The sequence below is a fragment of the Lutra lutra genome, chromosome 2 (assembly GCF_902655055.1).
Source record: "Lutra lutra chromosome 2, mLutLut1.2, whole genome shotgun sequence".
NCBI lineage: Eukaryota > Metazoa > Chordata > Mammalia > Carnivora > Mustelidae > Lutra > Lutra lutra.
In genome coordinates this window covers 46,242,814-46,270,760 of record NC_062279.1, presented here as the reverse complement: position 1 = coordinate 46,270,760, position 27,947 = coordinate 46,242,814, and the positions used below count along the sequence as shown (strand labels likewise).

The following is a 27,947-nucleotide window of genomic DNA, read 5'->3' as shown; positions in this document are numbered from 1 at the left end:
ACAAACCCCCACCTTTTTTTTTTTTTTTTTTGAGTCTTTTTAAGCCATTCTCTTTAAACCATTTTACTTGACAGCAGTTCTCATTAAAAAGCAGGCACTTACCTTTTGAGGGCCGTGTCCTTTGTTATATTATCCCTATATTTTCCAAGGTCTCCATGAGATCCAGGGGAAGATAAACCTCTGCCAACAAGATAAATGTTAGCATCTATTAAAGGCGGCGGGGGGGATGAAGTTTCCTTGGGGTTTGCTGCCCCTGTGGGAAGAGAGTAGAAGCAAATCTTTTTTTCACTCTGAATTTCCTCCTGGTGAACACAGGTCCTGTTCATCTTTGGCCTCTAGGCCGAGTCGCCATATTTCCCTCTCTCTTTTTAAACACTCCTTACTCCTGAAGGCACCGATCGCTCAGCCAGCTCTGGAGTCCCAGTGGTGCGTCAGATTCAGAGATAGGTAAGATGAAAGGACGTTACTCTTCTTTCCACTTGTGGTCGACACGCCTGGCATGCTGGGCCCTTCCCCAAGGCCAAGTTCCTTGGAAAGAGAGAGAAGGCCGACCCCAGACATCTGCAGGCATGATCACCAAGGCTTCCATTCACCTGGGAGGCGCCACGCGCCATTCCCCAGGAGTGTCCCCTCTCCCTACATGTAGTCCTCCCTTGTGACCCTTTTATAGAGCGGAAAGTACTGTGGAAGGGTTGAAATCATAAAGGCCTTTCAGCTAACCCCCTTATTGTGTGAATAAGAACTACGGGGCAAGGATTTTAAGTACTCTGTTAAAGATCTCACTCCCATGTAGTGGCAGATAAGAAATCAACCTTGGGTCTCCCAAGGTTGTACAAAGAGCTATTTGTTCCCTATTATCACTTGGGAACACTGCATCAGGTTTTGGTCCTGACTTTGAGATTGATTTCCTGTGTTCCTGAGGCTCTCTGCACTTCACTTCCTTTGTCTGGGAAATCAGGACTAAAATGTGTACTCAACACACCTCACAGAGATGCTGGGAAAATCAGACGGCACCATGAAAACGAAAGTGTCCTGAAAAGTGGAAAGCACGATTTTTTTTTTTTTTTAATGATACTTTTCCCACCTAGGGCTTATCTTCTCATAACCTCCAAAAAAGAGGGGAGTGATTTTTTTTTTTTGCCATTTGGGGAAAGAAAAAAAAAATAGCCTCTCAGAAAAAAACTGAGACAGGAAGACACATGCAGAGCTCATCTCAGAGACAGGTTTTTTGTTTTATTTGTTTTTTTTTTTTAATCTGATGGTAATCCCCCAGTTGTGAATATTTTTGACAACAAGTTGGCTCATGGGACAGAGGATATGGAGGGGTAGAATGGGGAGGGGTTACCCCACGTGGATCATGAGTCACAACAGGGCCTCTTATAAAATCGTCCAACATACAAGAGTATGTAGAATGTAGGAAGCTCGTTCCTCCTTTCAAGCTGCTTTTAAGTTTGTGACAGAACACAACAGAAATGAAGGAAAGTGCTTTGCCAGTCATAATCTCCATCCCAGAAATTAAGGCCCAGGGTATTTCTGATGATGTTTTGTTTCCTTCCCTTTCAGTCTAGAAAATAACTGACATCAAAAGTAAAAATTCCTGGGTGCCTGGGTGGCTCAGTGGATTAAGCCTCTGCCTTTGGCTCAGGTCATGATCTCAGGGTCCTGGGATCAAGTCCCACATCAGATTCTCTGCTCAGCGGGGAGCCTGCTTCCCCCTCTCTCTGCCTGCCTCTCTGCCTACTTGAGATTTCTCTCTCTCTCTCTCTCTCTGTCAAATAAATAAATAAAATCTTAAAAAAAAAAAATAAAGATTCCTAAGAGGCATTCTGATAGGAATGTGGGAGGGGATCACTGCTAGAAGATAGCGCATAACCCCAAATGACATGCGGGGTACATAGTCCTAAACCCTGCATCCCCACTCCATCCCAGACCAACGCCAGCCTCACAGTAGTAGAACAGTTGATGTTTTTAAATAAATTACTATTTCTCTAGGCGTTTAGTAGAGCCAGAGTATGCAACCCCTTTCTTTGGAACCAGAGTTTTATGTAGTGTTTTATTATTTTTTCCCTCATAAGTTTTTCTTCCCCAGAGAAGAGGACTCATTAATTTCAGCCATAGCCCTTAGGTATTTTGAAATCTTGTACTTGCACTGGCTGTCACATAACCTCAGTTCAAACACCAATCTTTTTCTAAAAACAAATATCCATAAATACTAAAATTGAGTTGGTTCCTCTGTGAGGCATATTCCAACAGCATCTGAGAGACTCCGGGTCCTTGGGTGACAATGTCACAGGAAGAGGTGAACTCGGGACTTTGCAGAGTTGGTCTCTGTGTAGATCGGGATAAGTTTGGTTATGCCACGATGACCAAAAAATACCTCCAAAATCTCATTGGCTTAACAGAACCAAAGTTTGTTTCTTGTTAACTTTTGTTCCATTCTGCTGAGAGCCCCTTGGCCAGATCTCCTTATGAAGCCCCTACCTCATACTTGGTGAGCTAGGACTGTGACTGTCTCTGGGAATAGCTTTCTAAAGTCTCCAGAGACTTAGTAGGAAGAACACTGCTCTCAAGGCTGGGGTTCCACTCCCACATCTCGGGAGGGTCCCTGGAGCAATTCTTTCAAGTGCATTACCCAGAGCACCCATATTTTCCACACCTGTAAATTGGGATTTGTGTCACATGGCTATGCACCTTGCTGCTGGGTTGCTGGCTGGTGAGACATGACAAGTACTTTGAACAAGTTCCATCGACCCACATGTGACTTGGGCTGATGTCTCCCTTTCTGAGTGGCCGTTTCCTCGTGTCTCAAATGACACGATCACACTATTGTCCTTCAAGGCCACCCCAGCTTGTGTTATGAATCCACCAGTGGTGTCTCTTACCAAAGACAGGTACCAAGACGACACTGGCACCCTCGGGCGGATATGGAAACATCTCTCAGGGTGAGACAGAGCTGCTCTGTGGCACAGGGCAAGCTCACCGTTTTCCTTGGATGGCGGGCTTTCGGAGACCGTTTGCCAACCTAACGGAATGGGGTCAGCGGTTCATGGCAACTCCCAATCATTTGGAGATGTTGGGAGATTTTTTTTGTTGGTCTTGACACCTAATAAAAAGCAATTTCCTCTTTTTAAAAGGTACCTTTTTACCCCTGTTTTGGAAGGTTAGTGAGTTTTGGTTTACATTTAGTTTTCATTTTTCAAATTAAAAGGGCATCATCTCTTAAAGCTGAAGATATGGGTAATAACACAAAGACCAGCCCACATCACACTGCAAGGCAAGGCAGAGGAAGGGGTGAAACCCACTGCTCTGGGATGGGCCTCATCCCCAGGCAGGAAATCATTCTTGGATCAAAACTCTTGCCAAATGGTTGGTGATGAATGAGTGTTAATAGGTCCCAAACATGGATTTCATATCCTTTTGAACACATGAAGAAAAAGGAGACTTGGTAGAGTAGATTTTGGCCCAATCTAGCCCATTTAAAAAAAAAAAAAAAGATGCTAGTTGAGACACAACCCAGAACCAGCCCAGGGGACAGCTCCTCTCTGGCACCTACTGGGAGGAGAACAATTTTGTCTTTTCTGGAAATGGGATTAAGGGCCAGGATACAGAGTGGGCAGTGAACACTGGCCAGCTCCCCTTCCTTAAAAACCATCTGCTACTGGCTATCTCTAGACTGGACAGAGAACATTTCATACACCACGCTGTGTCCGCGTTGTGTTCTCCCCACCGCCCTATCACACGGCCCCTAAAGAAACATTTGTGCACCAACAAAGCCCGCCTGGAATGGGAGAGAGGAAATCAGCAAGAGTCTCGTCCCCTTGCCTGGCAATCTGAATACCCCCCAGGTGTGTCTAAAGGGCAAGCTGCTTAAGCCACTTCCTTCTCTGTCGCCTCAAGCAACAGCTTGACATCCAGAACATCTCCCATCCAGCACAGCTCCCAGAGGTTCGAAGGGACAGCCAAGTTGACACAGTTGTACCTTGACAATATCCCAAAAGTTGCACAATAGCAGTAACTGAGTGATCAGAGTTCCTCCTTTGCCCAAAGAGCCCTGATGCAGCAGTAAAGAAGAGATCTTACCTTGTACCACGCTTGGTGATTTAAAATCATTTCCTCAAACAGATCTCATTTGATCTTCACAACAAACCTTGAGGGCTAGGGACACAGAACCCCCTAAGACACAGAACCACAGCTCATAATGTTTTGAGTGACCCAACCAGCCTTTCCCAGTGCTCCCAGCACCCTCCCAGCATGCTCCCAGCTGTTGAGTGCTTCATCTAGGTCTTCAGTTGGGACGTTCTAGTTACAGATCCAAGTTCCTCTGTCATTTGTTTGGTATTCATAAAGACCTTGGGTGGGGGGGTCATGAACCTGACTGCCCTACTTAGAAAGTAGGGCCCCAAAATCAAGGTTTGCCCACAAGTTCCATAAATAGAGGCCAGTCCTCCGCACATCAGGGAGAAGGGCTGCCTGGAAATAATTACGAGAGTGAAGGAAACTGAAGACAGGACAATCCAAGTCCTCAGCTCACATCCACCCCTTGGCCAAGAGGATATTCTGGCACCTCAGTGACTCTAACCTAGTGGGAGGCCCAGCTGATTTCCAACCCACCACCTGGACCATCCTGGTTGTGGGGGACCATATGAGTGGGGGCAACAGGGCTCCCCATCAGGGTCAGATGCTCCAGAACTCTCCGGTCTGCAGTCTGTTTTCCCAGATCTCCCCAATAGTGAAACCCCAGAGGACATTATCTCATAGTATTTGACTGGTGGCAACTGCCCAAGAAGCCCCCTTGGGCCTTGGAGCTCCCCTCCTAACAATGGTCCATCAGCCTCAATAGCACAAAAATACAGAACTAGCCAAAAGTACATAGACACCCACTTAACTGCTCTTACATGGGAGGAAAGACCCACTTGAGGGAAAATAGGCAACCCCACTGACTGGAAGTGAATTAGCTGGTTATCTGGAAAAAACACACAAGCTTCTGTGGAAAGAAACGAAGAATGCTTCTTTTTGCATGAAGCTTCAGTGCTCACAAGGACACACACAGGTATCATCACGTTGGATGCCACAGTAGTCTGTGGAGTGCGGGGTCATGAGTTCCAGAAAGATGAGGGCGCCTAGGTGGCTCAGTCAGTTAAGCATCTGCCTTTGGCTCAGTTCCTGATCCCAGGGTCCTAAGATCGAGTCCCACATCAAGCTCCCTGCTCAGCAGGGAGTCTGCTTCTCTCCCTGCTTGTGCACTTGCTCACTCGCTTGCTCTCTCTCTCTCAAATAAATAAATAATACCTTGAAAAAGAAAAAGATGGATTTGCCCCTAGTTCCACCCCTGGCTCACCATCAAGCTAGAGCTAGAAACTGAGAGTCATAACTCTCCCTTCAACCCCTTTTCTTGTTTCACTCACTCACATCCGTGTATCCACTCAACGGCAAGGTGCTGAGACCCCTCAGAGAAGTCTTCATTGGCACAAATGCCTCCTGAGGATGGCCCCTGGACCGACTGGACTCCCCCTCCTTTGCCATCAGGTGTGGACAGAGAATACACGGTTACACTCCTGCCTGAAATATTCTTTCTTCTTTCCCTATCTGCTCCCCTCCCTCATTCTCATCGAACTTTTTCTAAAAAAGGTCTGAAATTGAGCAAATCTTTGACCAGAATAAAAACAGGAGCTCTCAACCCAGGGATAAATCTCATACAGAATGATTTTTTTTTTCTTGTTGTATGATACAGAACACATCATTGAGCCTCTGCATTACCTGCTTTCAGCTAAGCAATGCGGTGGAAAACGTACCATCAAGAACTAAAGATCAACGAAGAGCTGATATCCAGTCAGGTCTCTCTAGTATAGTTGCACTAGCTGCTAAGATATTGAAATGTTTCCCTGAAGGTAGTTTCTGGTTTTGTTTTGCTTTTTCCAAAGGTTTCTTGATTGATTTCAGTAATCGCTACACCCAATGTGGAGCTCAAACTCACACCCCAAGATCAAGAGTCACATGCTCCACCCATCAAGCCATCTAGGCGCACTCCATCCAACAAAGGTACTTTTTTAAAAGCCTGGTAAATTGGCACTTCTCTGACCTCCTCCGAAAATTCCCCCAGCATCACCCACACCTCCCAGGATCCAACCAGTCAAGGTCTAGCTGCTGAACTAGAGGAGGCCCAGGAACCTGCTCAGCACAAGGCCACGTCCTTTCTTATGGGTTGATGTGAGGACATTGGACAGGGCTGCAAAAATCATCATCACCATCATCATTACCATCAACAACATCATCATCATCACTTGATAAATCAGAAAAATAAAAAGAAGCATCAGCACTTTGAGCCAAATCACAGTGAGCCAGAACCCAGCAAGGTAGTTGCTACATTGTTGAATTACAGTGAAACCCTGGGTCACAAAGTCATTTCCACACAACCACAAAAGCTTTTCTTTAAACATGTAACCGCCCCCCCCCCCCCACTCAGGAACATTCGACTACCCCCTATTTCCTGTTGCGTTTTGTTTTTAGCTTCTTCTCCTGCTCCCTCCACCTATTCCCCTGTGGGTCTTAGACTGAACCCCTGCTGTTGCTCCCACACTGGCCCCCCTCAGCCCCATCCCTGAGCCTTGCTCTGTCCTTCTTGGGTCTCCAGTGTCCTCCCAAAGCCTTCAAAGTAAAGTTCATGTGTAGCTTCTCCAAGAAGCTTTGCCCTGTCACTCAGTGTTCCCTGGGTCCTTTCTCTTTTGAGTCCCTACAGCACCTACAATTTGGCTAATATAAGCTTACCCTCCCTTGTACTGTGTTTCTCTCATTTCGTGCATGTTGATCACTTTTCTTCAATTACACCAAAAGGTCAAGAACCAATCCTTGGCCACCTTCTAGAACCCCTGCCCCTCCTCCCCAAGCCCTGGTAAAAAGCTAACAACTTAGAAATGACATGGTAACTGCTGTCTTCCGAGGCAATGCTTAAAAATCCAACTTCATCAGTCTGCAGACGGCCCCTGGCTGAAATGCTTCCATGGCATTGGGGCCAATTTTGCAAGACACAGTAAGACACAGTGGGCATTTTCCACATCCGCGAACATACTCATTCACGTTGCTTAATCCTCGCCCCAACATCATGAACTGCTGAAAGATCCTAAAACCCGCTTTTAAAACCCCAGAGGCTACAGAAACCACCAGCTCTGGTGAGTCTTTGCCTAAAGCAGAAAAAATATGTGCATAAACTCACTGGCTGCATAACTGGTTCGGGGGAGAAAGACAAGATCTGCCTTTTCCATTCCTGACAAAATAATTAGTACCTCATTCCCACCTTCCCATCAAGAAGGGGGAAGGGAGCAAAGGAGGCTGACTTTCTTGCCTTCTTTTTTTTAAGCCACAAGCCTCAGAAGAGGAAAGGTTTCCCCCCTGTAGCCAAGAAAATGAGACCAAAGACTGCCTGTGTGTCTCCCCCTTAGGGAAGGGCTTGAAAAGGATGACTGACCCGGTTAAGTTCAAGTTGATGACCTCAAAATGTCCCACAATAATAAAAAGAGCCTACCTTCAAGACAACAAATCATTAAAGGAAAGGTGGGGGAGGCGTAAGGACAGCAGGAAGTAAATGCGGTCCCATTACAGGGGTCCTTAGAAATGGAGAAAGTCACTAGGGGAGATCCTAGTACATCCGTGAGCTGCATCTGAGGAATCTGAGAAGCTTGCTAAAAGTCAGACACCAGGCCCCACCCCGGGGATTCTGACCGAACGGGTCTGAAGGAGGCTCAGAAACCAGCATTTTCCACAAGTTCTCCAGAACACAGCTCCCAGAAATACTATGCTAACAAAAGGAAAAATACAAAGATCTGGAAGTTCGGTGTTACAGAAACCCTGAGGTAGTCAGGGAATTTAGGTGACCTGCAGGGAGGTATGAACAAAATGATTAACATATTCACAGACACATCGGGCGGATTTCCGGCGTGAAGGCACCTGCGTGAACACACGGCCAAACCCAGCATTCCAATGCTTTTTCTCCAGAAGCTGTCACAATCGGCAGCAGAGCCCTGCTGTGCCAGCTGCTGGACACCGCGCTTGTCACCATTGCACGGATACGTGAAACCAACCGAGTATCAGCCAAAAGAGATCTCAAAAACATTTCAGAGTCTCTCTTTGTAAAAATGACAGCTATGCGGAGCAGAATTTACATGACTTTCAAAGGAGCTTTTGTTTCTTTTCATCCTTGCTTTGGCTGAAACATTGGGTGATTTATGAGAAGTCAGAGAGAACAACGTATGTGACAATGTTTCCGTCTGAAAACCGGGAGTAGATCTCTTGGCATATGGGCTGCTCTCCTCCGTTCTCCATGTTTGAAGTGAATCCAGCCCCCCGGGGCCGTGCTATTTCGTTCACTAAGAAATCAGAAATTGTTCTTTGACTCGCCCCACAACCTGGCCCTCCTCATGATGGAGCGGTCCCAGTGCATGCCGTCCTTCCCACACTCCTCAGTTATGTCCTCCCCCGGCTCTTCGGCCCCTACTTTGATCTGACCCACCCTTAATCACCATGGGTCTGGTTATCTAAACATCCCTAGGCTTTGGAGAAATTACACGACAGAAGCCAAATAGATAAATAAACTCTGATCTTAGACCTCAACTAGATGATGCTTATGACTCCCATGGGGATGTTTATCTTGGAGAAGTGCAACTTCAGATCTGGGTTCATTATTTGTGGAGGCGGCCAGATCAGTCCATGGTAAGGCTATGGGGAAAAGGACGAGTAGGGACAGTTCTAGTCCAGTGCTCAGGTTGGACAGGCCCAATAAATAGCATCTCCCCTACCTGCCTGAGTTCTGGTCCAACTGAGAAATGAGACAAAAACCTGTCCTTGGTGGGACACTAAATTATCACCTTGATCACTATTATTACTGATAACCTGATGGTAAAGGAGGTGACTTTTAAAGATTTTATGTATTTGTATTTATTTGTCAGAGAGAAAGAGAGCACAAGCTGAGGGTGGGGGGTAGCAGAGAGAAGGAGAAGCTAAGCAAGAAACCTGATGTGGGACTCAATCCCAGGACCCGGGGATCATGACCTGAACCAAAGGCAGACACTTAACCAACTGAGTCACCCAGGCATCCAGAGGATGTGACTTTTGAAAGGAACAAATGGGCTTCCCCAGCCCAGATCCTAGAGTTATCCAGGTTTGACTAGTCATTCACTGAAAGAGACTCTCCTAGTTTTAGCACTGAAAGTCCCACATCCCAGGAAACCTCACAGCCTGAGCAAACTGGGATGATGGGTCACCCCAGAAGGGGCAGGGTGCTGTTGGCAGACTGCTCCCAACAACATGGCGGAGAAGATCAGTTGGCACTTCCCATGGGCAGTTCCTTCTCCTGAGGAAGGAAAAAGGAAGGCCAAGGCTATGGTGCCCAATTTCTCCTTCCAACCTCACCAATCAAATTAAGTCACCAGAGGAAAAGAATGTTCAATTAAATGGTCCCTCAAATCATAGAAGGAAACATCTGGAGTAAGAAAAATACATGCTTTCTAACACCAGATATAATAAATAAGACCAAGGCAAATTAACACTCAGCAATCTAAGAAGACCTAATTGAAAGTGAACTATTGGGGTGCCTGGGTGGCTCAGTGGGTTAAGCCTCTGCCTTCGGCTCGGGTCATGATCTCAGGGTCCTGGGATCGAGTCCCACATCAGGCTCTCTGCTCAGCGGGGAGCCTGATTCCCCCTCTTTCTCTGCCTGCTCTTCTGCCTACTTGCTCTCTCTCTCTCTCTCTCTGTCAAATAAATAAATAAATAATTTTTTTTAAAAAGTGAACTATGAACTCAAATGAAGAGAAACACAACTCTGAGTTTCATACAATTAAACTTCAGCTCTAAAAGGTACTGCTGACTAATAATGGTAATGTTTAATAAAGCTTACATGATGTAAAGATGGCTTGTGGTTGATAAGACCATGGAACTGACTCCTGCCATTGATTTGTGAGCAGAATATATGAGATTTTCTGCGCAAGCATTCAGTGTCCACTGTGTGGCCAGAGCACTCTTTCCATCCTGCCGTGGTTACCAGAAATGCTCCCTATTGTCGTGATCGCTCTGAATGAGGACAGCCATGATGTGGGGGTAAGATCCTCAACAGACCTGGGATGGACAAGCGGCGTGCATGAGAAACACCTATCTCAGTTTTATACAATCACAGCTGGGATGTGCTTATTATCATACCATAACCAAGCCTATCCTGACTGATACAACTTGTCCTGGCAGCTACCTAAATCATGACTAGAAACAAGGCTGGAGGGAGATGTGAATGCGGATTGCTTCTCTGACCTAGGATTTCAGGCCTTTAATTTCTGTCCCTTTATACTTTTTTTATACTTCCAAGTTTGTTTTATGGAGCTTTTTAAATTTGTGATTTAAAAATTTCAACAAAAACAGATGCCTTTAGACTACCTGCTTTTAAAAAAATACAGTGGAAAGCTTTAAGAGCATTCTATCCTTGTTTATATGCAAACCATATGTCACGATGCTACTTTGAATCTGAATTTTCATTCTTATTTAAATTCAGTTCAAAATTCTGTTCTGTGTCTCTCATATGAAGAAATACCTTCCAAAAAACTTCCTGAGAGCTCTATAAAACATAAAATGCTTTGGTTGCTAAGGAATGCTAAAGCTACTTAGCTAGTTAAGTGTACTGTCCAAAATATTTCCATCAATTCCCAACTTGAAAAGGAATTCAGACATGTTTTACTTTCTTTTTTTTTTTTAAGATTTTATTTATTTATTCGACAGACAGAGATCATAAGTAGGCAGAGAGGCAAGCAGAGAAAGAGAGGAAGAAGCAGGTTCCCTGCTGAGCAGAAAGCCGGATGCGGGACTAGATCCCAGGACCCTGGGATCATGACATGAGCCGAAGGCAGAGGCCTTAACCCACTGAGCCACCCAGGCACCCCTGTTTTACTTTCTTATAAGGACACCAAGAAATCTACATTTTAAAAGAATAAGTGACATGAAGTACATGCTTCCCATCATTAGACACCTTCTATCCACTGTTCTCTTTCTCCTTTTTTTTTTTTTGGAGAGAGTGAGTGCGAGCCGTGGGGAGGAGCAGAGGGAGAAAGAGAGAGAAAGAATCTTAAGCAGGCTCCACACTCAGCACAGAGCCTGATTCAGAGTTCAGTCTCACGACGCTGAGCTCATGACCTGAGCCAAACCAAGAGTCAGATGCTTAACTGACTGAACCACCCAGGCACTCCATTTTTTCTCTTCTTTTTTTTTTTTTTTTTACTCTATATGGGAAGATTGATGTTAGCTGAACCTATTGTGGTAATCATTTCATACTGTGTAAGGTTCCCCAACTTAGGATGGCTTAACTTAAAATTTTTTTATTTCACGATGTTGCATTCAGTCTAAACTGCACTTTGAATTTTGAATTTGGATCTTCTCCCAGGCTAATGATATACCTTCAGTAGGACCCTCTCTCCTGCTGTTGGGCAGTGGCAGTGAGCCACATCTCCCAGGCAGCCACACAATCACAATGGCCAACAACCGATATAGTGACAACCATTCGGTACTCAGACAACCACTCTGCTTCTTACTTGCAGTCCAGTATTCAATAAGTTACATGAGCCATTCAGCATTGTATTCCAAAATAGACTTTGTGTGAGATGATTTTACCCAAATGTAGACTAATGTGAGTGTTCTGAGCACTTTTAAGGTGGCTTTGGCTGATCTATATAACATAAGGCAGGTTAGGTGTATTACATGGATTTCTGATTTACAATATTTTCTTTTTTTTTAAGTTTTGATTTTTTTTTTAAGATTTTATTTATTTATTTGACAGACAGAGATCACAGTAGGCAGAGAGGCAGGCAGAGAGAGAGAGAGGAGGAAGCAGGCTCCCTGCTGAGAAGAGAGCCTGATGTGGGGCTCCATCCCAGGACCCTGGGATCATGACCTGAGCTGAAGGCAGAGGCTTTAACCCACTGAGCCACCCAGGCACCCCTGATTTACAATATTTTCAATTTACAATGGGTTCATCGGGGCATAAACCCATCATAAACCGAGGAAAATCTGTACATGTAAATCCAACCATCATGCTGAGCATCTCCCTCTTTTTGTCGTGTGATATGTACGAGGACAGAGGAGGAGAAAGAGACGTAGCTCTGAAGAGCGGAAACTACAATTTTGGGTAGTTGCTCAAGAGCAGACTGCTCAAAAAGGTGGCGACCAGGGTCGTTACAAAGATCTCAACAAAGCCACATGGCGAGTAAGAGGGAAGCTGCTGAAAGTATCCTACTACCGACCACTGTACACGTATCTTTCTTAAGAAGAGTATTGAGTCTTCGATGCTCCGTGGCCATATTAATTTATTTTCCTAATTGAGCTATAACCGACATGTAACATGGTATTAATTTTAGGTGTACAACCTAATGATTGTATATACATGCAAATATATCAAATAATGACCACATGATCATAGTAAATTAACATCTATCTTTTAAGATCTACTTTCTGAACAACTTCCAAATGTAGGATACCGCTGTGTTCCTGCCAGGGCCACGCTGTCTGTTAGGGCCCCAGGACTCATTCAAGCGGATACTAGAAGGCATTTTGTTTTCTAAGTCTCAGTCGTTTCTCTCCCTTCTCTCCCTCAGATCCTCTGCAGTCGTTCTCTCAAATCCACTCTACCCTCTAGAACCTGGGAGCCAACATTCCTTCCTCAAGGGTGAGAGCAGCTTTTGCTTCCAAGAGCAGATAACTCGGTGGAGGTGCATAATTAGAAAAAGGTGATCAGAGAAAGCTTTGATGAGGAAGCCCCCGTTCACCTTCAAGGAAGCAGACAGTGCAGGCCACGAGGGATGCCTGCTTTAAAATCCCAGAGAACTAGATTTAGCTCTATGGCTAATAGATGAATGTGTGATGCATTTCAGGCCAGCGAGAAACCATACTGAGCCTCATTTTTCCCACCTGTAAAAATAACACAGTACCCACCCCATTTTTAGACTGTGTAGATGAAAAACAATAATGCAGGGGCACCTGTGTGGCTCAATCAGTTAAGCGTCTGCCTTTGGCTCCAGCCCTGATCTCAGGGTCCTGGGATCGAGCCCCACATCAGAGGCTCCCTGCTCAGCAGGAGTCTGATTCTCTCTCTGCCCCTCCCCCTTCTTGTGCTTGCGTGCACATTCCCTCTTTCTCTGACAAATAAATAAAATCTTTATTAAAAAAATTAAAAATAAAAATAAAAACAGTAATGCACATAAAATGCTTAGCACAATGCCTGGAACACAATTAAGTGTCTAGTATACATTAACAGCTACCGCCTATCTTTTCAAAAGCTGTCCCATAACATTAATGTTTAACTACAGGTGTCCATGAGACATTATCTGCGAAGATTGTTGTCGCCACACTGTGTATGCCTTTTTTAAGTTTTTTTGCTTGATTGTTTAAGAGGAAAAATGAGTCTGCCATTTTCTCAAATCATTCTGTGACTGTTTTTCAGTTTGAATCCCATAGGTATGTCTGAGAACCACTGTTTCTGGGTGGCAGAATCCAAAACTACAACCTGCCTTCCTTCCATGCTCTCTTCCAGCCTTCCTCCTTTCTCTTTTCCCTTTTGTTCTTTTGTTTGCACAGTGACAAACACCATACTTCTTGAAAAACTGAAAATGAAATCGCAGAGAAAGCAAGCTTCCAAGTGTTTGAACGCATCTGAGAGCAATTTGGGGTGGAGGGGGCGGCTTGGATGTTGTAAGCATTCTTTTTTTCTTTTTTAAAGTTTTTTTCATTCTATGTATCTGGATTCTTCCTAAAGAATAGATTTGCTACAAAACTAACATGGCGGCCTAGCTCCCTCTAACTCTCACAACTTTCCAGTGATTCAGGCAGAACTGACTAGCTTGGACACACAATGCAAACTGCACCTTCACCGTTTATTTCAACACATTTTTATTGAGCACTCGGGTGATCCATGCAAAGAAGATTTGTGAAGTGTTGGTCCTCCTGACAGAGACACAGCTCCCTCTAGTACATAGTGACTTAAGAAGCCTGTTGTTACCTGACAGAGAAGAGGGAAAATGTCCCAGGACCGGGTGAGCTGAGGGAGAGGTTTCACTCCTGGAACGTGGGACATGCCAATTTATCTCTGGACCAAAAAGCCTTACCACTTAAAAACATCAAATAAGGAGCAGAGAAACACTGTGTGGCTGGAGGCAAGCTTTCCTAACTTATACTTAGACAATCCATACAGCCATAATCATTCGAGAAGATTCTCTTTCCAGTTTCATCTTCCTCTCTCCTACCTAGAAATTCATAAAACACCAGAGCTACAAGGCACTTCAGAGCTTGACCACCGAAAACACCATTATCCGTGGTAGTAGGAGCACTGGTGATAGGGTCTTATACCATGATAACCTGACTGATGACTTTGGTTTGACTGACCAAGTGTTCTCCAGAAAGGATGTTCTTCACAGCCAAACATGGCCTCTGGGCAGCACACAATAGTGTGCATGGTTGTGACCAGATTTAGCCAACAGCAAGAGCCTTTTGCTTTCTTTAACTTGTGTGGCCATACCAGAGGTAAATTGTGATTTCTAGGAGTCATTTTTAAATACTTAACAAATCTCATGGATCTGTGAGCATCTTAGAGCCCACAGCAAACATCGTTTACTAGTAGAAGTCTGTCGTTTGATGGATAAGCCAATTACCTAAGGTCACACAGCTAGTAAGAAAGTCCGGCCCTCGTCCCTCATCTAGTGACCTTTCTGCTATACCACATCCACACAGGAAAGAATGAATACTCAAACAAAACACCAAACTGAAGAAGCAGCCAATTTCAAATGGATACACAGAGGTGTTCCAACACCCATCAGTCAATCCTTGGAGAATTTTCTGAATAGCAAAATAACCCTAGAGAAACAGACCATCAGTGAAGGCTTGCCTGGAGGCATGCCAGAAATTTCTGAGGAAACAGACCTAGCACAGCTCACCTTTAACTGGCCTGACCCCTGTCAGTCCGGGATGGTGGACTCCGGAACTCTGCTTCGCTGTTACCAAACCTAACACAGCATGTTGGCCAGAGCGCCTACAGATGTTCGGACAACTCCAGCCACCTCTACGTTCTCTGTGTCCTTGCCCCTGTTGTGACCCTCCTCAAAGGACCGATGCTCCAATACCCAGCCAAGCCTGCAGGAAGCAGTTAGTCCGGTCCAAAACAAACTTTGTAGCAGCTCATTAACCTTTCCGTATCAGTCCAGGGTAATCTGGACTCACCCAAAGTGAGATATGGGGGTGGACAGGGGAATACTCCATATTTTCAAACTCAATACTTTCATCCTCTGGATACGTTTTCAAAGCCTACCACCAGTCAGACCCCCTCGACAGGAAGCTCTTTAGAAAGCAGTTGCAAATTTATATGTAAGTACTTCTTTTGTGTGGGGGGGAGGAGCATGCCTTCTATATTTATAGGGTCTTTTGGGTTTGGGTTTTTGACAGAAGGGAAGGGAGAGAAGCAGAAAGGAAATGGAGAAAGTCCTTGAAGGAGCCCAGAAACATAAACATGGTTGGTTGTGTCTTAAGATAAACAGGAACTGACTTCTATGATGCTTGTAAACAGTGACCCAGGCTGGGATCAGTCTGTGTCTGTGATTATGATTAAATGAGGTGTCAACTTTGGCCTCAGTCTGGATATTGAAAAGTGATTCTTCATACAACTCAGTAGCAAGAAAACAAACAATCCGATTCAAAAATGGACAGAGGAACCGAATGGGTATTTTTCTGAAGAAGACATACACATGGCCAACAGACGATTGCACTGATACTCTGCTTCACTCATCAGCAGGGCAAGGAAATCAAAACACAATGAGCTATCGTCTCACACCTGGTAGAATGGCTGTCGTCAGAAAGACAAGAGAAATTGTTGGCCAGCATGTGGGGAAAAGAGAGCCCTGTGCCTTGCTGGTGGGAAGGTACATTGGTGCAGCCACGATGGAAAATATGGAAGGGCTTAAAAAATATTTAAATACATTTCCATATAATCCGACAATCCCACTTCTGGATATATATCCAAAGAAAATGAAAACAGGATATTGAAAATCTATCTGCACTCCCATGTCCACTGCAGCATTAATCCCAACAGCCAAGATATAGAAACCGCCTAGGTATCCATCAACAGACGAATGGGTAAGGATGTGAAATATACCTACACACACGATGGGACATATTCAGCCATGAAAAGGAGATATCTAATCCACCCTATTGATTCTGTTTCTCTGAAGAACCCTCTACTCCTTCCCAAAGCAAAATCAAAAACACTACATTTCCAAGACTGCCTTGCAACACGGCTACAGGCCTGTGACCAGTCAGAGCCACACGAGACTGGGACGCAGAGGGGTAGGATTATGAGCAATACTACATATAGAGAGATGATAGATTATAGATATAGATATAGATATAGATATAGATATCTTTATACATTTACTTCCCCAAATATATGCATAGTGCCTTTGTAACATGATTTTTAAGTAGTATTTAATAATAGGTTGCTCTAAGTCTTGTTACACTCCAAGGAATTGGCTGTGAACTGCTTTGACCCAGGAAAGAGCTTTGGGATCAATTAGCCTTACTCCGTGCAGACAGGAGCCCCCCTCCCAGGCCGCACTTCCAGGACCAGCCCCCACCCTCACCCACAGAGACTCTTCCTCACCCCGAGTTCCCTGAGACAGAGGACAAACCGCCACCTCCTCTCCCCAACACTCTGCTTCAGATGGTCTTGAAAACAGCTTTCATTCGGGTCTGGAGATTTCTCTCCAACTTAAACGTCCTTGGTTCCTTCAGCAATTTCTTAAGTGTCTTCCCACAAGCCAGTTCCCCTCAGATTCACCAAAGTCCTTCCTAAATTGTGGCATCCATGAATGGCTCAAATATTCAAGAGCAGGATAGAGCATCTCATTCTTGATCTTACATTGACCATCAAACATATCTTTCTTTTCTTTTCTTTTCTCTTCTTTCTTACCTTTTCTTCCTGCCCTTTCTGCCCTTTTCTTTCTTTTTTTTTTTAAGATTGTATTTATTTATTTAACAGAGAGAGAAAGAGATCACAAGTAGGCAGAGAGGCGGACAGAGAGAGAGGGGGGAAGCAGGCTCCCTGCTGAGCAGAGAACCTGATGTGGGGCTCCATCCCAGGACCCCGGGATCATGACCTGAGCTGAAGGCAGAGGCTTTAACCCACTGAGCCACCCAGGCGCCCCTGCCCTTTTCTTTCTATGAGGAACTCAAACAATCTAAAACATAAAAATATAGATGATGGATGGGTGGATAGATAGGGAGAAAGACAGACAGACAGCTGGACAGACAGGTATAAAATTCAAAGATAAGGCACTGATCCTACCAACTGTGAAGAGGTATGACAGCAAGCTTCATTTTCCCATCCCAAACTCTAGCACCTTCTGCTTAGGTGTAGTCCTTACTTCAGAACAATCTCTGGCTCGCATCCATAAAAAAACTCATCCTCTCTTCTCAACAAACATATCTACCAGGAGATGCCTTTCCTGGAGTTTGGCTCTATTTTCCAAGGTGACCGCTCTTATTAAGTAAATCCCGAATTCAACCAACATGCCTATGTCAACAATAGTTTTCTATGCCCTAATCCAAGAGAATTTGCATTTTAACAGAGAATAATACCTTCACCCATGAGTCACACAGATCTGGCAGACTGTGGAGGTGAAAAGGAAATTAGCAATAACTCTGAAAAAAGTTGAGTATTGTAATCTTCATGTGACAGATTTTTACAAGTTAGACCATGAGAATTTTAGAGATGTTGTTGGCGGTCAAGCCACTTGTGAGTGGAGAACGGAGGTCCGGATGACTGACTCTACACTGCATCGCCCTGCCCTCCTGGTCAGTCACAGGCCCAGCCTCCAGATCCTTCTGCCTCTGCCTGCCCTCATTAGCAGACTCCCCTTTCTCCAAACATAGTGGCCAAGTTGCTTCCCTGCCTTCCCTCCTCCCAAACTGAAGGCTGCTCTCAATTCCTCTTTTCAGACAAAAGGGGTAAATACCAGTAGATATTATCTGTCCAGGAGGGTGTCCATAAAAGAGACTGAAATGATCAATAATACGCCTCCAAAGTCCATTTTGAATATCAGGCTGGCTCAAGGGAGAATTCCTCTGAAATCACATCACAAGTTTTCCCCCTTCCACTGAAGCGTGCTTGTCAAATTGCCTAACAATTAAGAATGGAGAACAATGTTAAGTTCTACAAGGGCTGTCTCTCTGTCAGTTCCTGGAGTCCCAGCACTTACCACACTGGCAAGCACATAGTAAGACCTCACTAAGCACTTGCTGAACAATAAATGAACATCCAATGCCAACCACACTGTGAAATGTTCTAGAGGCCAGCCATGGAATGCCAAAGCTCCCCTGTATCATGACACTGAACTTCCCAGGAAGGACAGAACTGAGGCAAAGGAAAATCCATGTAAATCTCTGCTCCAAACTTGACTTACACCACTGATGATAGAAAAGAAAGGTTAGAAAATCCTCGTTAAGCACTGGGACTCATTCACACGACCTTGCACAAGACTGGCCCTGTGAGGAGACAGAGGGTCCCAGGATGCATAACATACAGACTCTATACCCAAGAAGCTCACGCTCTACTCTGTGACACAGACATGTTAAAAGATCATCATATGTGTCAAAGTCAAGTGGAACTCCTCCTCCCCCATTCCATGGAGAGAGCATTCTGAAACGAAGGAAAATCTAATGAAACCCACAGCCAACTGGTCGACACTTAAGGGCACTGGTAGCTACCACGGTAGAATATTGCTTAACACACTAATGGTAGGTTTTGTTGTTTGGCAACAGAGTGGAGAAGGAAGAGACCTTCCTCAAAAAAGCTCAACTGTGTTGCTGACCTTGGCAGGGTGAGCCCAACTGGGGCAGGGAGATTACACTGAAATGTGAACACCAGCTTCCGTTCTTATTTTGAGAATAAGAGCCTCCCTCCACTCCAACCAGAGGTAGCAATGAAAAACTGGGACAACTTCATCCCCATCCAGCCCAAGCAAGAAGCATAGATGTGCAAAGCTTGGGAAGGGGGGACAACACTCCCTGTTGGGGGGCAAGACCTTGAGAGAGGATGGGAACATAGCTGAGGGAACATTAATAGGGCAAAGGAGGAAAAAATTGGCTGGCAAACAGGCAGCAGCCACACAGAACATCCTCTTTGCAAAGGCCTCCATTTTTAACACCCTTCCCAGGCATGTGCAAGGAAGCACACGAACTAGACACAGACACCATCTCCATTCAGTTTGCCCTGTCCTGTTCCTTTCGACAGCTATGCTATCCCTCAGTAAAGGCTTTCCCTTCTTCTGCAGTGTCGGGCCTGAAGAAGACGGAAGAAGCTCTGGGAAGATGCAGGAAGTGCTCCCCAGCTCTGCCTTTTCAATGTTTGGGTCCCCTGGAGCCTATCCGAAGGCAGAGGCTTAACCCACTGAGCCACCCAGGCGCCCCAGTTCATGGGCATTTTTGAAAGTTCCTCCCATCTGACTCACATTTCCTGGTTCTCCCTCTCTCTGCCTCTCCTCATGGTGCTCCAGTCCTGACCTCCTTTTGCCCACTACATCCAACAGACTTGGCAACTGGCTCACTAACTTCTCCCCACCTTTAAGCACTGCCCTCATCCCAGAGATAACCCTCTTGGCATCCTGGCTTTGTGGTCCCCAGGTTGATCCCCCACTGGAACTGCTCCACTGCGTGAATCTTAGCCTCTTAGACTCCGGGGCCCCCTCACTGCACTCCTTGCTCTCTTTCCCTTCTCTGGTCTCTTACGACATTCTCGAAGTGATGCGTAAGCATAGCTTTGAAGTCAAACAATGCTATTAAGGGCTTAACAAACATTTAAGCCATTTTTCAAAATAGCCCAGGTATACCCTATTTTAGCTTTTTATATCTTGACATTACCTTTTATTTGACAGACTGTCATCCACTTCTCGCCATCACCGTTGGCTCCTTCTTCCTGCCCTTAGGGTAAGCTCATCCGGCAAACCCCCAACATCCCAACCAGGCACGTTCCCCAAGATTGCAGAGATAACTAACAATTCACAACCAGGAACATATGCCATTCCAAACGTATGGTTTCCAGTCTCAGCTGAACTGCTGGGTCTGCTCAGATATGCGGTTACCTGCCCCCCACCACCACCCATCCCCCCACCCCCAGCCAGCTTTCAGGCCCCAGTCTGCCCTAAGGATCCTAGCTTTAGCACTCTGCTCAAACTGTCTCCCCAGCCATCTTCACTCTAACAACCTGCCTTGGACCCTTAGTTCACAGAGAAAACAGATGTCTTCTGGTGGGAGATCTCTCAGTTTCCCTAATGTGTCTGTGCCTACACCCACCCTTCCTTCTCTGGACCATTCTCCTCAGAAGAATCCATCCATGCACCTCTGCTTTAGATCCTACCCATGCAACACTCATTCCCTCTCTTTTCTCTGGATCTTCCATCTCTCACTCCTTCACTTCAGATTTTGGCTTATAAATGAGTCTCTGCCATCTTTAAAAAAAAAGTCTCCATGACTCAAGATCCCACTTCCCAGTGATGGTCTTCACAACCTATTGTGTGACAAATACTCCTCCATTTCTATTCTTTTTTTTTAGTCAAAAAAAAGCATAACTTTAAGGTATCAAACAAGGCTACAAAGCTTAACAAAATTTTTGAATATTTTTCTGTATTCCCCATTTTTCTTTCTTCTTTTTTTTTTTAAGATTTATTTATTTGAGAAGGGATGGGCAGAGGGAAAGGGAAAGAAAGAGTTTCGAGCAGACTCTCCACTGAGCATGGAGCCTTACTCAGGGCTCGATCTCACCACCTTGAGATCATGACCTCAGCTGAAATCCAGGCTCGGGTGCTTACCTGACTGAGCCACCCAGGCACCCCAGCAATCCCCATTTTTCTAAATAGCGTGGTACACTCTCATTTAACTTTTTTTTTTAAGATTTTATTTATTTATTTGAAAGACAGAGATCACAAGCAGGCAGAGAGGCAGGCAGAGAGGAAGCAGGCTCCCTGCTGAGCAGAAAGCCCAATGTGGGGCTCGATCCCAGGACCCCAAGATCATGACCTGAGCCGAAGGCAGAGGCTTTAACCCACTGAACCACCCAGGTGCCCCATCTCTCATTTAACTTTAATATTTTGATATTATCTTTGACCTTCCTACTGTGGAAGAGGAAGATTCAGTCCCCTTTACCAACCCCGCCCCGTCTCCCACCAGGCACACAAATGCAACTTCCCTTCCTTCCATGGTCCCCATATGTGACATCATGATTAGTGGGGAAATTATTATGCAACATTTACATTAATATGTCTATAAGTTTTTCCACACATTTGTAAACTATGATTATGTTTTTCATTTTTCTTCAACCTTTGTATGTATCTATCTCTAATTCAGCCCTACGCTTCCCAAGAGAAAGTAAAATTCCTCTCAATCCAGTGAAACACATTGGGAAATCTACACCTTGCTATTTACTCTAAGAGAATCCTGGATGGAAGGATCGCACTCCAGGCCACTGTCTGGGCCTCCCTTCATCATTATCCCAACTAATTTCCTTGCCTTTCCTCAGTTTTATCATCCCTGACTCCTAGACTTGACGTCTTCCTATTTCTTGTTTACATCCTAGTTTGGGTGGAGCACATCCTACAGTAACACTATCAAAAAGGCTGCAGAAAGGAACATTTTTTGAGACCTGTCTTTACTCTTGAGAGTGATGTTCTCAGGACTATGGTTCTAGATTCGAAATCATTTTCCCTCAGGTTGTTGAAGGCACTGCTACACCATCTAAACTCTTGAGAAGTCTTATGCCCTCTGTATGAGACAGGCTTTCTTCCTCTCTGAGAGCCTCTGCAAACTTCTGTGACCCATAGAGTCCCGACATTTCACAGTCGTGTGCCTTGGGTGACAACTGCTTTACATCAGTTATGCTCATGGGACCCCTTTAAACTAGAAATGCAAAACTTCAGAAGCTTCGGAAATTTTGTTCCCACTTTTTTTTCCTATAATGAAAACCCCTCTATTTTTTTGTCACTTTCCGTAGCTCCTAATAGTCAGGTCCAAAGACCTGTGGACTGATCTTTAATTTCCCCCATCTCTTCTATTTTCCACAATTTTCTCCATTAGTTCTACGTTCTGGAAGCTGTCCTCAACATTGTCTACAGACTTTTATAAGTTCTGCAATATACTGTAATTGTCAAAGGCCTTTTTCCATTCTCTGAATGTTTATCTAACTCTCCATTCTTTTTTCATAGATCTATTTCCCCTTATGTCTTGACAGTACTGATCATTGTACTTTGAATTTTTATTATGTCCCTTACATTGTTTCTATTTTTTTTTTTCATGTTCTTGTCAGGGTCTCCATCTTATACACTTTAATCTTGCCTCAAACCATTGGTGACTCTTGTCTTCTTCTTTTCATACCTAATGGTGAGGAACTCCATATTAGAGGTTTTTCATGCATGGGCAGGGCTAACGGCCTGATTTTGAGGAGGGACTTGGATCTCTCCTGTTTGATCTATTCTGTCTGGGGCAGACCAACTTTCCCAGAACACAATCTCTGTCTCCTTAGCTGCCTACCTGCATTGACTGGGCTCGGGGGCAGATGGACTATGAGAACCTCACAGTTCAGTGTGCAGAGTTTCACTTCGTGCCCACTTTCAGCACATCACCTAAACGCCAGAATACATCTCTGATCCTGGGGAAGAGTGAGAGGAAGCAGGTAGAGGGGAAGTTGCCCGGCTGCCCGAAGACAGAGTGAATATGAGTGTCTATGCTTTCTTCATGCAAACTTACCCCAAGACTTTCTGCGTAGGCCCCTTCCTGGCGCCTCAGCTTTTAGAAGGACCTGTTGCCTCTGATTCCTAAGCTTTTCAGGACTTGTACAGCAAGAAAAGGTGCGTTCCTTATTGATTTCAGCCCTACGGACAGTAAAGTGTTAGCTTTCTCTGAAAGAGAGGAAGGCGAGGCAGGAGAGAAGAAGAGGGAATGGAAGGAGGAAAGAAGGGAGAGAGGGAAGTAAGGAAACATTTACTGAACAACTATTATACACTAGAACCTGTCTGAGCGGTTTACATAAAGAAACATACTTTAATCCCAACCACAATGATCTCAAGAGGGCGCTGGTATCATCATTCACATGGTACCATTGAGGAAACCCGGTTCAGAGGTATGAGCTAACCAGGCCAAGGGCCAACCATTAGTAAACACCAGCATTCAAACTCAAGGATCTGCGGTCTGCACGATCTGCGCTCCCTTCCCCTACCTCCTGCTAAGACATATCCAAGAACTGGGGTCTACAGGCCACCTCCCCAGTCACACAGTGTAGGCACGTCCCTCTCTCCCTTCCATCCTCTGGGTCCCCTAAAGCCCTGTGCCTTCTAGGGCAGTGGGCAGAGTATTTTACATTCTCACTGGATGGGGCCCAAGGCGCTGTGTTCTCAGCTGCTTGGGCTGAGATCTGAAGCCCAGACCCAGCCACTGACGTCACTCAGCATGCCCTCCACTTCCACCGGGCCGTTTATGCTGGCACGGCCCGAGAGCAAGGTTGGCGGGAAGGGGATCAGCCCAAACAGGATTAATAAGAGGCAGCTGGGCTTTAAAAGCCTTCTTGACAATGTAAAGAAACTAAGTCAGATGTTTTTGGAAAAGATTTCTGAATAACTGTGGCCAGCTCCCCATCTCTTTCTAGTGCCACTCTCCGCTTCCTCCCCTCACACCTGAACCAAGGGGCTCAGTTGCTTTTTCCAGCATCATAGGTGATAACCCCATGGGCTCAGGTCAGACGTGGGCCTACGGGAGTTGGTGTCGAGGGCTCTGTCGCACCCAGGGTGAAACATTTAGGCAGACCTTCACCCAGCTCAGCCCTCCAGTGCCCTGGGTGCTTCACTCACTGTGCCCTAGTCCCGGCCCTGCTCAGGAAAGAGTTGGTTAAAGGTCTGGGGAAAGTGGGCACAGAGGGTGGGCAGGGATCAGCCCCTTTGTGGATTGGCCTAAAAGCCACACTGGTACCACAGCAGAGGCGTGCGTTACTGAGACAAACCGTAACCTCTGAGTACTAGGAGAATCATAACTAAAAGCTAAGATTGACCAGGCACCTACTAGGCAACATGTTAGCTTCTTCCATATGCTTTTCTCCTCATAGTTCATCAAGCCTTGCCTAGGCTATCTTCTCCTCAAGCCTTTTCAAATCTTTCCCATCGACAAAGGAAAGGTCTTACCTACCTCCTTTGTGAAGCCTTCCCTGGCCAAGTCCTTCCTCAGGACTGGGACCTACTAGTATTTCTGCCCATCCAGTCTACCCTTAATCATTTGATTGACATTGAGGGCAATCTGCCATTTACATTAGTCCATCACTCCCATGGAAGACGCCATGAAGGAAAGTTCCTGCTGAATTCCGAGCCAAGACACCTTCCCTCATGAAGAACTAGCATTTTCTTTCTTTTCTGATAATGAGATCGTTGTAACTGCTCATGTTTTCTTCTTTGCCCACTGAGAAGCTCCAAGCACAAGGATGGTTTAACTTGGGTTAGGAAATCTGGGGGAGGTCTCTGCTCTAAAAGGAAGTGACATGTAAGCTGAGACCTACAGGAAGAAAAAAAATTAGCCAGATGAAGACTGAGGGGAACATCATTCCATTCTGAAAAAGCAGCATGTGCTAAGGTCCTGAGGCAGAAAAGAACCCAAAGTTCAGAGTGACTAGAACCTGCTAAGGAAAGAAGAGGATGGTACTAGTGAAAGTATAATGAGTTGTAGACCCTCCAAAACAGCTGAGCCCATTTTTGCAGGCCCGTTGGGTATGTCAAGAAGTCCAGATTTTAGTCCAACCACACTGGGAAACACAGGAAGGGTTCTATGAGCAGCCATGACATGACTAATTCATCTTTTAGAATTATTTCTGTAGCGGAGCTGTGGAAAATTCACAGGAAAGAGACCAAAGCAGAAACAGAACACCAGTAAAAAAGCTACTGCAGGTTGGAGGGTGGGAGATGATGGTGCCCTGGCCTGGATGTATGAGCGAGCATGAAAGTAGGTGCACGGAATCAGGACACATTTTGGAGCCAGAATCAACAGAATGTTTAGGATATATAATGCACCATAAGGAATGGCTTTGGAGCCAGGAAGAACTGGAGCTAAGAAGCAGCTTTTCCACTTAACCCCATGTGATCTTACAGCACACCACTTAGCCTCTCCAAGCCTCACACTACTCACCTGTAAAATGGGCATAAACCTACCTCAACGGACAGAAGAGAGCCTAAGAAAGAAGATGTGGTAGAAGAGCTTCTGGCCTCCTCAGTGATCTGCAGAGGATCTGTCTCTAGATCTTGCAGTCGACCACACCCAAGGACGGGAGGTTTGCCTCTGCTCTGAGAAAGTGGGAGCACAGGCCATCACCCCACTGGCTCAAAAGGCACGTCTCCTTGTCACTCTTCCCTTCCCCTGCTTCATTATCTCAGAATCTCTGCTGTCTGAACTTAGACTTTCAGAAGCTACAGTGCCCCCAAAAGGGCCCGGGGTGGGGGAGGAGCTGAATAACGGTAAGAAGGGAAAGTTTGGGAAGGCAGCTTGGGAAGGCAGGGGCATCCGAAGCAAAAGAAGGCACATACATTTGGTAATTTTTCTTGCTCCCAACTCCACCCCCCAACCCCATTCTCCTTCCCTTTCGTTCTTTTCCCTCCTCTGCCCCTCTCCTCTCTTCTTCTCTCATCTCCCTTACAGTCAGTGGCCTCTGAAGCCCCCTGTCCCCAGCACAGGGACTCAGGACCAAGAAAGTCCGGCACTGACTAGTCTCCTTCACCCTACTTTCCTCATCACTGGGCTCACAGCCAAGGTCAGTCAATATATGAGTATCTGGAGAGAAGGGAGCCTCCAAGCTCTCTTTCACTCTCCCCTCTGGGAACCTAAGAAGCTCAATTTCCCCGGCTTTCCCAGCACATTTTCCACCAGCTTAGGGCCACTGGCCGTAGGAGGCAGCAGCTTCAGTGCACCAGGCCCAAGTGGTTGCATAACTCCCGGCCAGGCTCCCAGAAGCCTCACAAAGCCATGCTTCCAAAATAACCCCAGTGAATGAGCCCAAATAATAACGTTGAAATTGTATCGGGCCTGCCGTGCCCAGAAGACTCACACAGGACGGGAGGGGAGCTCACCGGACCAGGCTGCTGACACTCGATATCTTCTCACCACCACGGGGCGATTAGAAAGGGATTAGGATTAGGCGGACAGGGGGCAACTCCAGTGCACGAGGCTGGAGCGTGACCCCGCAATGGCCAGAGGGTCCCTCGAAGCTCTGTGCCCTGCCACACGGCCCCGCAGCTCACAGTCTGGATGCCTGGGTTGGCCTGCCTCTGTGTCACACAACCTTAGGCCACAGCTCCTCCAATTGCCTCTACTCGGAGCGTGAAGACACCGAGGCTCAGAGCTGTCCCGCAGCCTGTGAGTGTCCACCCGGCGCTGGGACCTGACTAGTCGTTGATCTCCAGGCCCAAGCCGCGGGCGGGGGCGGCATTTTCCATGCACGAATTTTCAAGTTCCTTCATTCTAGTCCGAACCATAATTTCAGAGCCGGAAGAGCAGGGAAAACACACCAGGAAGGGAGTGGCAAGCCCCAAGGAGCACTGGAAGGAAATCACATGCTCTAAAGGGGGGTCTCCCAGCAAATCAGGAAGGTCCGCTCTGCCCTTTGCCCTTCTGACCGCAGGTGCTCTGTGCACATCCACCTCCCTTCCTGTTTCTGTTGAGAACATTGAGGGCATTGGCTAGGAACGCTCTTGGGGGTCTGTTACAAACTCACCTAGGTCATCCCAACACCACCACTGGCTTTCTTGCCGTCCGCCAGTGCCCAGTGCACGCCCCTGCTTAATCCAGGCTCACCCAGCAAAAGGGCACTCCAGATCCTGGTCTCCTTTCATTTTTCTAGTTTCCAACCCCACATCACCCTCTCAGCCTCTAACCTTGCCTGTGAGTTATTTAAAAGACCATTTCAAGGGGCACCTAGGTGGCTCAGTGGTTTAAGCATCTGCCGTCAGCTCAGGTCATGATGCCAGGGTCCCGGGATCCAGCCCAGTTGGGACTCCCTGCTCAGCGGGAAGCCTGCTTCTCCCTCTGCCTCTGCGGCTCTCTCATGCTCTCTCTCTTTCTCAAATAAAATTTAAAACATCATTTCACAACCTCAGGGTTCATCCGCAGATGAATGGATAAATAAAATGTCTCCAGTAACAGGGAGATTCCTAAAGGCCAGAGCCTTACCAGTCTCTGAGCCTGGTGCCTAGCAGAGTCGTAGATACTCACTAGGAAAGCAATGGTCCCACTAGTCACCTCCCTCCTGCGAAAATCAGAGAGAAAGAGGAAAAACAGAGAGCAAGTGTGGTACAGGATTTATGAAGGAAGGAAGGAGGAAGGAAAAAAGGGAAGGAGAGAAGGAAGAAGAAAAGGAAAGAGAGAAAGGACTAGAAAGGAAGGGAGGAGGGAAACGAGTGAAAGTGGGGGAAGACTGCAGTGAGGGCTTGTCTATGGAGCTAGCTGCTTGAAGATTTGCTTCCGTTGAGTCTAACAAATCCTTCCAGTGCCAGCCCGTGCCTCCTGGGCTATCTGATTCCAGCAGTTTGATTCATTCCTTATTTTGAGGGGCAGCCAAATACCTCCCCACTTCTCTTAGTAGGCAAGAACTGGGACAGATCTTGTTGCAGAAAGAGAGGCACTCAAGAGTCATCTTCGTCTGTAATTAACTATCCAATTAAATCCAGGCACTCAGCCATCCATCCAAACCGGGGCTGAAGGTTGTAATCCACCAGGCATTTTGTGAACTTGCAGCAGCTCAGACCGGCAGCTGTACTGCGTTTAGGGTTTTGTTTTGGTTTTTTTTTTTTTTTTTCCTTTCTCTTTTTCCTTTTTTGGGGGTGGGGGGTGGTGGTTGTTTTTAAAGAGGGGAGAGAAGAAGGGGAAAC

General features: G+C 46.0%; 1 long non-coding RNA gene across 3 annotated transcripts; it reads right to left on the bottom strand.

Moving 5' to 3' along the window:
- Positions 1–13: 13 nt before the first annotated feature.
- LOC125093996 (uncharacterized) lies at positions 14–27,565 on the bottom strand. Of its 3 annotated transcripts, none has more exons than XR_007125421.1 (4): positions 27,250–27,565; positions 26,151–26,618; positions 25,239–25,370; positions 14–528 (listed from the first exon to the last, which is right to left on the bottom strand). It is a non-coding gene; the product is annotated as an uncharacterized LOC125093996 (long non-coding RNA). The 3 variants fall into 3 exon arrangements; XR_007125419.1 differs by lacking the exon at positions 27,250–27,565 and adding an exon at positions 26,795–27,007 and having other exon boundaries at positions 26,129–26,618; XR_007125420.1 differs by lacking the exon at positions 27,250–27,565 and adding an exon at positions 26,795–27,007.
- Positions 27,566–27,947: the final 382 nt, after the last annotated feature.